Source organism: Trichosurus vulpecula, chromosome 3 (assembly GCF_011100635.1).
Source record: "Trichosurus vulpecula isolate mTriVul1 chromosome 3, mTriVul1.pri, whole genome shotgun sequence".
NCBI classification, from domain to species: domain Eukaryota; kingdom Metazoa; phylum Chordata; class Mammalia; order Diprotodontia; family Phalangeridae; genus Trichosurus; species Trichosurus vulpecula.
The window spans coordinates 14,636,557-14,648,576 of NC_050575.1; positions in this window are offsets into that span (position 1 = coordinate 14,636,557).

Sequence of the window (12,020 nt, forward strand, 5' to 3'; positions counted from 1 at the left end):
TGATTTACCTAGAGTCTCACAGTTAGTAAGTGATGATGATGAGACTTAAATCCAAATATTCTTGACTGCAAGAGCAGCTCATTATCTGCCATCATAATGTAGCATCTCTCTATAATATTATTGCTTTTAAAAGTCGTCATGGGGCAGCTAGGAGGCACAGTGAGTAGAGCACCAGCCCTAGAGTCAGGAGGACCTGAGTTCAAATCTGCCTTCAGACACTTGACACATTCACTAGCTGTGCGACCTTGGGCAAGTCCCTTAACCCCAATTGCCCTGCCTTCCCCCCTCCCAAAAAAAAGTTGTCTTGCCTGTTTCTCCTTGGAGCATCTTGGCTTCTAAGGCTACTTGATTCTTTTTCTTTACTAGTTTTGCTAGTGTGTGAGCAACCTTTACTTTTAAATTTCCTCTACCATACTAAAGCTTTAGTCATGGTCCATCCCAAGCATTCCCCTCTGTAGATCATTATTCTTTGTTCTGTGTAATGACCCCAAAAAGGTGGCCAAGTTTTCATCATACAGTACGCCAAGCCCCTATGACGATATTCTCCTTAATAGGGATGAACATGTTCCAGACTCTCCTCCTGCTCCTGCCTTTATTCCTTCCTTTCACATTCCCTAAGCCCTATTTATGTTCCTCTTCTGAAATATCACTTCTAGTAACCAATGTGCCACATGATCCAGCCCAGGGTTTTGTCCATTGTTTGTCTAGTAGGACTTTGACTAAAAGTTTAGATTTGAGTCAAAGTTGGAGTTACTCGATTGATGAAGGATTTGTATTGGCAAAGATATTCAATAGAAATGTGTATCCACCTTGGGACCCCAGGATTCCTAGACACACACACACATACGTTCAAGCATAGCACCCACTCCACTTGGGAGAGAGTAGACTTTTACAGAGCAGTGTAATGCTTGGTTAGCTGGTTGGCAGGTGCACTACTACAGTTTTCCATGATATTATGACCTTCAGAAATTACACAGCCCAATCTAGAATCCATAGCCTTTGGAGATATTTCTTTGGCCTTGACATAGTGGGAGACTTATGAGATGACATGAGGGTCTGCTTTTTAGAAGGCAGAAATTCGACTTCCAGATCACTCAACTTTGCAACTGCACCTCTGCCTTGCTTCAACTCCATGCAATAAAATATCTCTACCTCTTGCCCCCATCCCAATACTTTCCAACCTCCTTTTGTGCATTGTCTTCTCCCATTAGATTGTAAGCTTCTTGAGGAGAGGGACTGTCTGTCTTTTTTCTTATTTGCATCACCAGAACTTAGCATAAAGCCTAGCACACTGTAAGTACTTAATACATGCTTATTGAATTGCCTTGTTTTTACAGTTTTAGTTGCAGGAGTCATCGAAGGTCACAGTCCTGAACCAATCAGACTGGATAATTCCAAGGTAACCCAATCCTCAGCAAAGCATTGCAGAGTTTCAGCAATGAGCATTACAGAATTCAACAATCCATCTTCCACAAAGTTGCCAAAGTAAGTTTCCTTAAGTACAGATCACTTCCCTACTCAACAAACTCTAGCAGCTTCCACTGGAGCCCTTGATAATCTGGTTCTACCCTATCTTTCCAGCCTCACTTTTATTATTTCCTGAGCCATGCTTCATGATCCAGCCAATCTGGCTTTCTCTCTAGTCCTTATGTATGATATTGCATCTCCTGTCTTGTACCTTTGAGCTATAATCCCCCATGCTGGTGTAATAAGGGAACTGACCACAGAAGGCCTCATTCTTAGAGCATTTTTTGCCTCTACCAATCCACACGGAGCCTTGGTTAGCCTTCTTATGGAAAATATGTGAAGGAAAGGCTCTTTCCCTCTCTGCTTCAGAGTATGTGAAGGTATACTCTGACTGTTTATTCTTGATTTATTGAATAGAAAAGAAAAACCTTTTAACTGGTCACTGAGCAGGGACTGGGTATGCATACAAAAAGCTCCAACAGATGAGTTCTCTTTGGCTCTTTCCTTGTGGCAAGTGAGATGAGAACTGCTGTAGGCCTCCAATTTGAATATTAGATCATCTCTCCCACCCTGCAGCCATGTGGCTATGAGCACATGGCTCCACTTTTTCTTCTGCCTCTTTGTGGCTCTTCTTTCCTATTCTTAAGTGAGAGAATATGGGGATAGAGAACGGACCACGTTATGACCTTAAAACTTCCAAAGGCCGAAAAGGCTATCAAAGGTCCCCTCAGTCATTGGAGCTATGAACAGTAGTAGCCAAGTTTTATGAAGAATCAACCCTGCATAGTAACCTACTTGATCCAACTCAGCAGTGAATTGACCTGGAAACTGAGATCAATATATGTCACCAGAAAGGGAGCATCCATCAGCTATACCACACCTAGAAATAAACTTGTTTACATGGAATGTTTTGTAACAACCCCCTTAAGTTTGATCCCAATTTCCCTAGGTACCAAAGTGTATAGAAGGGAGAGAATAAACCTAGTTTGTGGATTTTATTTTTACTTATGGTGATAACATGATTAAAGATTTTTCCCACCCATTCAGAAGGCCTCAGGTGGGGCCAGTTAAAAGAGGTTTGTTTGTAGGCGGGCCTACACCCTTTACTTACTAGGCACTAAGCCCCAGGCCTACACTCTTTTGATGACTGGGCGTGAAGCCCCCACCCCCAGCCTTAAAAAGGGTATATATATATACCCAGAAGGTAGCCATAGAACTCAGAATCTGCAGGAGGCTCAGAGACTAGCAAGCTACAGAATTCAGAAGTCTGAATTCAGCCTAAGGAGAAGGAACAAGAACTTCAAGTTGACAGAGCTGCAGAGAGAGTGCAAAGCAGAGAGTGGAAATCAGAAAGCCGTGGAGATCAAAGAAATGAGGGAGGAAGAGAACACAGGCAAGCAGACAGTTGGGATTTGTGAATGTTTACAGGAAGGCCCCAGCAGGAGGGAGAGTTACAGGATGACTTGGTTCCTTGCTATAATACGGTATTATAATTTCCTTGTTGCTACATTGAGATGAGCTTAATGGTTTTGGAATAGAAATACTGCTATATCAAATTGGAATTATTGATCTTGGGATTTGATCTTCTGGTGTCTAAATAAATGTTATACTTCCTCTGCCTTCTACCTAGAGAATTTTTCATGCTTTGTGATTCCTGAACCATACAGGCATGTTCATGGTCATCCTCGAGGTCATGAATCTTGCCTTACTGATGCTTTATTTTATCCTGACTATACCTTCTTAGTAAATAGACTTTTGTAAAAACTAATCGATATTAACATGCCAGCTGATATTGTGAAAAACACACTAAATGGGAACTTATGAGTAACAGTATTAAACGACTCTAGTTCCTCAGAGTTATCCATAAGGTCCAGAGCCTTACTCTGGGGACCCAACCTGACAGTCTCAGTGTGAAATAAAAGAGTGAGCACAGACAAGACAGTATGATTATGAACTACACTTGGAATATGTTCCCTCTTTTCCACCTCATAGCATACTTCTATTTCTTCAAAAGTAAAACAAGTATTATTTCTACAGCTATTAGTGCCTCCCTCCCACTCCACCTTGTATTTATTTATTTTTTTTAATTTTTTTTTATTTTTAGTTTACAACACACAGTTCTACATAATTTTGAGATCCAGATTTTCTTCCCTCCCTCCCCCTCCCTCCCCAAGACGGCATGGAATCTCATATAACTACCATGTATAACTTTGCATTGAATTAATTTATCCACTAGTCAAGTTTCCACCTTGTATTTAACAATATTTTATGCATTTACATTATTCTCTTTATTTTAATACTGTATACATTTATATTTATATATGTATGTGTATATATGTATATATGTATATGTGTGTGTACATATGTATATAGAGTCATTGCTCTTAGAGCTCTAGGCAACTCTTTGAGACTATGTAATACTCCAAGTTTCAGAAAAGATGTCCACCTACATCAGCAAAGGGAGTCTCCTCACTCAAGTTCCCCATACCAAAGAAATCACCAGTGCAGTAAGTCTCTAATCCTGTCTCTATACACTGATATAGGTACTTGTCTCTTCTAATAGAATGTAGGTTTCTTGCATGTGGAAATCACTTCATTCATATATTTGTATCCCCAGTATCCAGTACATTTAATAAATTACTTGCTGATTGAGTAACTTGATAGTTGGGTCACTCAAATAAGGGAATGTTCATATTTCAAATTATCAAATAATTAAAGAAGTCAGACACCGGTAGGACAGATTATATAAAGTAGCATTAATCACACATCTGGAAAAGATGTGCAATGGTCAAATCCTATATGAAACAGTGGAAAAAAAACACTAAATTTAAACTCAGGGGACCAGGTTCTAATCTCAGTTCTGCTACTCTCTGTGTGACTTTGGACAATTTGCTTTACTTCTCTGGGAATCTATTTACTCATTTATAGAACAGAATTAGAAGATACAACCTCTTAGATCTCTTTTAGCTCTAAATTTATGCACATTTCACCCTGTCAAGCATAAAAAAGAACACTTTCAGGAAATGGCTCATATATTCAACATTTAACAGTATTGATAAGCACATTACTATTAGCACTATATTAAGGATCTGGTCCTAACCCCAAAGTGCCATGGATTAGTTTGTTTGAGATTCCCCTCCAAAAACAAAACCCTAAAAAATGAGATCCCAAACTCCTACCCCCCCCCCATTATTCTTTCATCTCCATCTGGGTCCATGCTGCTGAGTGCTCTGTGCTTTTCTCCCTCTCTATCATGTCCCTCACTGCTGCACATTTTCCTTTATCACCCTATCCCTGACCCTACGACATCTGCCTCTGTATCCCTCCCCACCTTTTCACCACTTGTCTGTGATGTTTGCCCCTACACTCTCTGTGCCTTATCAGAGTGTGATTGCAGCCTCATTTCCCACTGCCATTATAGCCTTTCCCAATCAGGACCCAAAGAACCAGGCATGTCTGCCACATTTCGTTATTTCATACATTAAATAGCTATTCACCCATTATACACAAAGAATGTGAAAAACTATATATGCATTAGCCATTTAAAAAAAAATATGCTTTAATCTGTACTCCGAACCATCAGTTCTCTATCTGGAGTTAGATGGTATTTTATACCATGAATCCTTCACAGTTTTTGTGGGTCATTATATTGACTAGAGTTACCACGTCTTTCACAGTTGATTTTCCTTACAATATTGCTGTTTCTATGTGGATTGTTCTCCTAATTCTGCTTACCTTACCTTGCATCATTTCATATAGGTCCTCTCAGGATTTTCTGAAACCATCTACTTCATCATTTTCTTATCACACAATAGTATTCCATTACATTCATATACTATAACTTGTATAGCCATTCCCTGATTAATGGGTATCACTTCAGTTTATAATTCTTTTGCTACCACAAAAAGAGCTGCTAGAAGTGTTTTTGTACAAATAGGGTCTTTTCTTTAATATTCTTTAATAATAATAATACCTTTAATATCTTAGTAACAACAACCACTTACATAAGGGAACGACATTATTGGACCTGTGCTTTAGGAAGGATGTTTTAACAGCTTTGTGAATTATGGATTAGAGAAAGACCATTTTGGAAGATTAGAAAACTACTAAAAATATGCATGTTAAAGGTGATGAGGGTCTGAACTATGATTCTGGCTGTTTGAGTGGAGAGAAAAGGACAGATGTGAGAGAGGTCATGGAAGTTAAGCTGATAAGACTTATCAAGTGATTAGTTATGGGGTAAGGGAAGACAAAAGTCAAGGATGACTCTGAGGTAGGAAACTTCAGTTATTGGAAGGTGGAAGGGATCTCAACAGAAATTAAGAAGGTTTGAAAGAGAAATAGCTTTAGATGGGAAGATAAGCTCTATTATATAAGTTCTATTTTGGACACACTGATTTTGTGAAGCTTTATGAGGCATCCAGGCGGAAGTATTCCACTGGCAGTTGGAGATACAGAGCTGGTGTTCAGAAGAGAACTAAGTCTGGATATATAGGTTTGGGAGTCTGGCATAGAGATGAAAATTAAATCTGTGAGACCTGGAAAAATTACTGAGAGAAATTATTAAAGAAAGGAGAGAAGAAGGCTAAAAATGGAGCATTGGAGCCTCACAACAATCTGTGAGATAGGTACTGCAAGCATTATTATCCCCACTGGCAGAGGGTCCTCATGGTCCTGTACAACAAGTACTGAATTTGAAATTAGAGAATCCACTAATCCACTACTAGTGTGATCTTAAGGAAGTCATTTCACCTCTGTGAATTTCAGCTTCGTAGTTATAGATTTAGAGGTAGAAAGAACCTCAGAATCCATTTAGTCCAACTTTTTATAGATGAGGAAAATTAAGTCCAAGAATGTTTAATAACTTGCCCAACTACTACACACAGGTAGTAGTTAGGGGTGAGATTTGAATCTACATTTTCTAATTCCAAATCCGGTACTCTTTTCACCATATCACACTGAGGAGATTGGACTTAGTTTCCTTCCAAAAAAGGATCAGAAATATGGGGTGAGTTCTGAGAGAATCTCTGCAAAAGCAGTCCCTCAGGGAAAAAAAACAAGTGCTTGCGGAAATGCACAAATATTTTGAGTTAGCCAGAGAGAAAGCATCCCTCAATGAAAAAAATTGTATTTACAGGAGGCAAAAGTATCTTGTTTCATAGCAGCTCATTTACATATGGCTCTTATGAGGTTTTTGAGATTAATAGCTGGGAAACCCTTAAACTTTGAATGTTTTGGTAATGGGGGGACAATTTTGCCAATTTGTGGTGTGTTTAACAGATATGCAAATATGTAGGTTTTTATTTCGTATCTTAAGATGGAGATGAGTCACTTCACACAAAGAATCCCTTTTTGGATCAGAAGGAGAAACAGAGACCAAAGAAGACAAGACAGAGAAGAAGAAGAGGAGAAGCAAAGAATAGTCAGGAAGAGAGGAAAGAGAGTGAAACAAAGAAAAGCAAAGCAGAGGGCTCAGGATTGAGACTGCCCCTGCTACTTGAAATGAGTCACACTTAGCCTATCCTAGATGAGTGGGTTGTTCACAGAAAAGTAACCACACTGAGAGCTTCAAGATGAGCTCAGGGTCTGCACTGGTCCCCTGAAGAGCTGACTAGAGGAAGACAGGCTTTGTCTGTCTTTGCATGAACAGGCTTTGCATCTGTTGCTAAACTGATTTGGAGAAAAGCTTCACTGCTAAGAGATAATTAAAGGAACAACTTTGCTGATTGGAAGAATAGTTTGAAGGCAAAAGAATCCTCTGCTATTTTACAGAACTCACCTAGCAAAAGGAGAGGTTTGTCTGTCTTGCCCTCTGGGCAGGGAGACCTGGAAAACCCTTCAGGATTTTGGTTGCTTTGCTGTTTCCTGCCACCTACAGCCTGAGGGGAAAACTCCTCAGAGCCCAGCCAAGGGAATCTGACCTGAATAGGTCTGTAGATTGCAGGATTGGAGAACTGCCTTTCCAAAAGAAAAAAAAAAGTATAGCATTCCTTAGAGCTCAGATAAGGAGGAGTTCAAGTGGGGCAGTCAGTGGAGAAGTGACTGTGCCTAGTCAGTGACTTGTAGTGTCTTTATTACTCTCTAAGGAAAGCAAAGACACTAAGACCTACCTGTTGTTCAGAGTCACTGTGGGTTCCCCTACTCATGTGCCTCCCTTCTAAGATTTTATACTACTTTTCCACAAGGACAGTCTGCGTTGGCAGGAGAGTATGTCTCAGGTTTAAGGGTAGCCCATTACTTCATGATTATTCTTGTTTTACATTCTGTTTAGTAAATGTTTCATGATTCCAAGTTAATGTCATAGTTTTAGCTGAGTTGTTTAAATGGGAAGCACACTGGCAGGGGCTCAGTTTCTAAGTTATAAATGTATGCCTCACATGGACCAGCATTGCACCTGTTACCTTAGGAGTTAGTTGTAACATTGTGGCTGCCCTCTCAGGAAGCACCAACTTGCCAAGATGAGTACAGGTTGGGTGAAGGGGACAATCCCAACTCAGAGAAATAAATAGGGGGTGGGGGAGTGAAGGGAGAAGGAGAGGGAGTAGGAATCAAGTAGAACACCAACTGTGCTACACTATGATCCAGAGGACATTGTCAATGACCCAGCAAAGGAATTTGATAAGGAGTCATCAGACAGGAAAACAATGAAGAGAGAGAAAGGTCACAGATGCTAAGGGAGGAGAGAAAATGAAGGAGGAGTGAGGGGTAAAAAGCCTCAAAAGCTGCAAAGAGTATAGATGTATGAGAACTGAAACAAATTAACCATGTTTAACCATTAAGGCAGTTTTGATAACTTTGGAAACAGTAGTTTCCTTAGAGTACTGGAGTTGGAAGAGAGATGGCAAGTGATTAAGAATTGTGTGGAAGGTGAAGACATAAAAGAAATGGCTGGAGATGTTTGGTTTTGGTTTTGTTTGTGTGCTTTTCCTAGGAGTTTGGCTTTGAGAGCAGATAGAGAACAATAGCTTAATGGGGGAAGGTTAAGAAGGATTATTTTTCACCATACGAGCTTTATTTACAGATAAAAGAAAGCAAATGGAACCCATCACTGAGCCATTGAGGAAATAAGAATGCTGACCAATAAGCACCTCCTCACTAGAAACCTATAGTTGGCAGTCTCTGAAAATGATACTTTAGCTGGGCGTCTGAGTACCAGTTTTGGCTGGTCCTGGATTCTCAATTTTCTGTAGCTCCCAGTAGATGTCATGGTGCAATTCCATGTGGTCTTCCCTCCTGCACCTCCCAGTAGAAGACTTCTTAGGTGTCCCTAGCTTTTTGCCAGAGGAAATACTTCTCTGTCATAGGTTCCATCCTGGCATAGTGGAAGAAATCATCCAAAGATTCCCTATCTTGGCAGGAAACTCAGTTTTCTTTGCATATAGTGTAAACACAGTGCCAGCATGTTGGAAAGAGAGTAGGTAGAAAGGGAGAGGCTGACTTGGGGTTAGCCTTTGTGTTATGGCTCCCACTGACCTTTAGCCTCAAAATTAGTCCAGGAATCAGAAACACCCTTTGCCCTTCTTATATATGAGATGGGCTCTGTCATCATGTGAACAAAGTGACTCCAAAATCAGCCTCCCTCTTATTCTATTTGCCTGGTCAGTAAAATCTCCCACCCAAGTGGGCACTCTCCTGAGTCTGGAAGCTTGAGAAAAGATCTTAATTTTCTCTTGAATTTCTGTGAGTCTCTTTGGTGGCAAGCTCAATGGAGTTGTTCAAATTGCCTTGGGCTTCCTCTTAGAAGAGGGATAACAAGCAGGGGGGATGTTTACATTTTGAGAGAAGAAAGAAAGAGAAGAAAATTAAGTAGTACCATCCACTCTGAATGGAGGGTGTGACAAAGTGTGACACTAGCAACATCCCCATTTCTTTGATGGGAAGCAATAGTTTCCTAGTGCCATTCCCCAAATAACTCAAGTTCAAAGCCAAGTCCTGAAAAAAGAAAATTTCCTTTTTAAAGAGCAATAAATTGAACAATAAGGAGAAATACAGGCTTCAGTATTTGTATCCCAAGCATATAATCCATAGTTTTACAATGGGCAAGCCAAGTCTGGGATTTCTGGGGATTAATTAAATGTGTGATACAGGAATGAACTAATTTTGAGGATCTAGTCCCTGATTCCTTTAAGGATGTTAAATCAAATCCTGTATAAACAATGTTGGACAAAGCATGATGATTAACTTTCACCAAATAGAGCCATTAATAATCTAACATATATCAGCAAATTCCTAGTTTTCCATTTTAAAATAACAGTGATAATAATAATAATGCTTTTGTTGCCAGTATCTTAATATGATCCTATTTCTGCTCAGGAGATTGAATTCAGAACATTGTTCTTTCCAGTAAAGGATTCAGAAAATTGCTTTTGGTAATAAGTCAGCGGAGGGTGGAGGAAAGGAGGGGGGCAGAGGGAGCAGGGCTTCTATTTGGAGGCAAAGGGCTGGCTCTATGCTATGTTCAAGCCAGAGGCCTGCTCCATTACCTAGTTTGACCTGAAGCTTGGCTTGCTCTGCCGAACACAGGGAGAGCCTGGTGGTTATAAGCAATAGTGGTTCCAGGACTACTTGTGAATGATTGCTGTGAGAGATGGAGCTATGTGACCTTGAAAACAGTCACTGGCCCTCTCCTAGCCTCAGCTTCATCCACTATAAAATAAGGGTATTGGGTTAGAAGGTCTCTAAGGTCCCTTGAGTTCTAACAGTCTACATTCTGTGTCCAAAATCCCCTTTTAGGACCTTTGAAAATCTGTCAGATGGTTCTAAAGCCTTTTCTAGCTCTTATAGCCTGTGAGTCTGTAAGTCACAGTCAATTGTATGTTTATAGCAGTTGAGAATAGCTCTAATTCTGGCCACTGAAACTCAAATGTAAGACAGCCTGGCAGTGGAAAGAGCCCTGGATCAAGAAACAAGAGGTCTATATTCTTGTTCCACTTCTGTATCTGTGTGACCTTGGAAAATTTACTTTTCCTCTTCCGGCCTCGATTTCTCAATAAAATGGGGTTTTAGGTAACATTTATGATCTTTCTAGCTCCATATTCTAAGATTCTATGGGGATATTTTCTATGAAGCTACGTTCTATTCATTTTTATTCTTAGACTCTATAATTTTTTATGACTCTATGCCCTAAGATCGAGTGATTCTGAGGTTCTGTCATTCTCTGTCCTAAGATTATTTTCTTTTCTCTTCTAATTCTGATTCAGTTCAGCAAATACCCACTAAGTACCAACTTTGTACAAACTATGATAGATGCTGGTAAACAAAGGCAGCCACAAAAGAGGCTACCTGAGTTTGTGACAATGTGACAATGTGACAATGGCCAAGTCAAAGGAAAAATGGGGATGATGGTACACTCCCCACTTCACTGCTTTGTAAAGATGAAAGTGCTATAAAGATGTAAGCAGTTATTTATTATGGTCTAAGATTTTATATGATGCCATATATATACCATTTCACTTGATTGTCACAGGAGAAGTGAGTGACGTGCCCAAGGTCACACAACTGAGAAGTGAAAGATGAGAGATTCAAGCCCAGGTCTCTTTTCACTCCTGAACCCAGTCTCTTTCCATTATACCGAGAAGCTTCTTCTAAGCTCATATGTATATCGCCTGTCAGAAATCAATTGAGGCCGGTTGCAAAATGCCCAAACAGACAAACTTGCTGACTTTCTAGGTAGCAGAATAGTAGTGAATTGTCTTTCTTGCCAGAATCCCTGCGCTCACCTCCGCTAATGAGGTGGCACTGGAAAGGCGTCTCTCACTGATGGGCTGGAAGAGGCCAGGCAAGCCGAACTCCCAAACAGATGACACATCTCTGGGTGGGAATCCAAAGCTCCTGCCTGCCGTCTAAGTGCCCAAAAGGACTGAGCAAACTGTTCAGATGAGGAGGAGAAACCAGCCGTGACCTGGGAAAACAGAAGCATTTTGTCACGGAAAAAATATGTTGTTTATAGTTCTCAGGACACCGTTTTGGTGCCCATGTAAGACAAACAGACCGGGGATAAAGTTGCTCTGAGGGAGCTGTCTCCAGAGCATTAGGGAAGGTATGATATTGTGGTTAGAAGTTGGCACAAGGGAAAAATTACAGCAGGATTGACTTCTTGTGCTGGGAATTGGAAAATTTGTAGCAGTGTGGCATAGCAGAGGGGGCTAAGGGGGGCCCCGACTTCTAAATAAAATTTTCTTATTTTTCTAAAATCTGGAAACAACATCTTCGGGAATAACAAGTAGAGACAGAACATGATTGTGGCCTCAATATTTTCCTTCCATTTTGTCAGCCTACAGACGGTTTTCATTTAGAAAGGGCTTTATAAAAATGATAAAAATGTAACAGTTTTCTAAATGAAGTCTGAAACTGCTCTATTTAATAATCTGGTGTATTGTACTCATTTTTTTTTAGAAGGAAGGTCTAATGAAAAGCAATCCCAGCCTTGGGCAGCCTGTCAAAAAGGAGCTCATGTTCACAGAAGCAGCAGTACTACCACCACCACCCCCCACTTCTGCATCCCCATCCCCACTCCTGGTCTGGTTTTATAGGCATTTGCTTAAGTTTGCTTG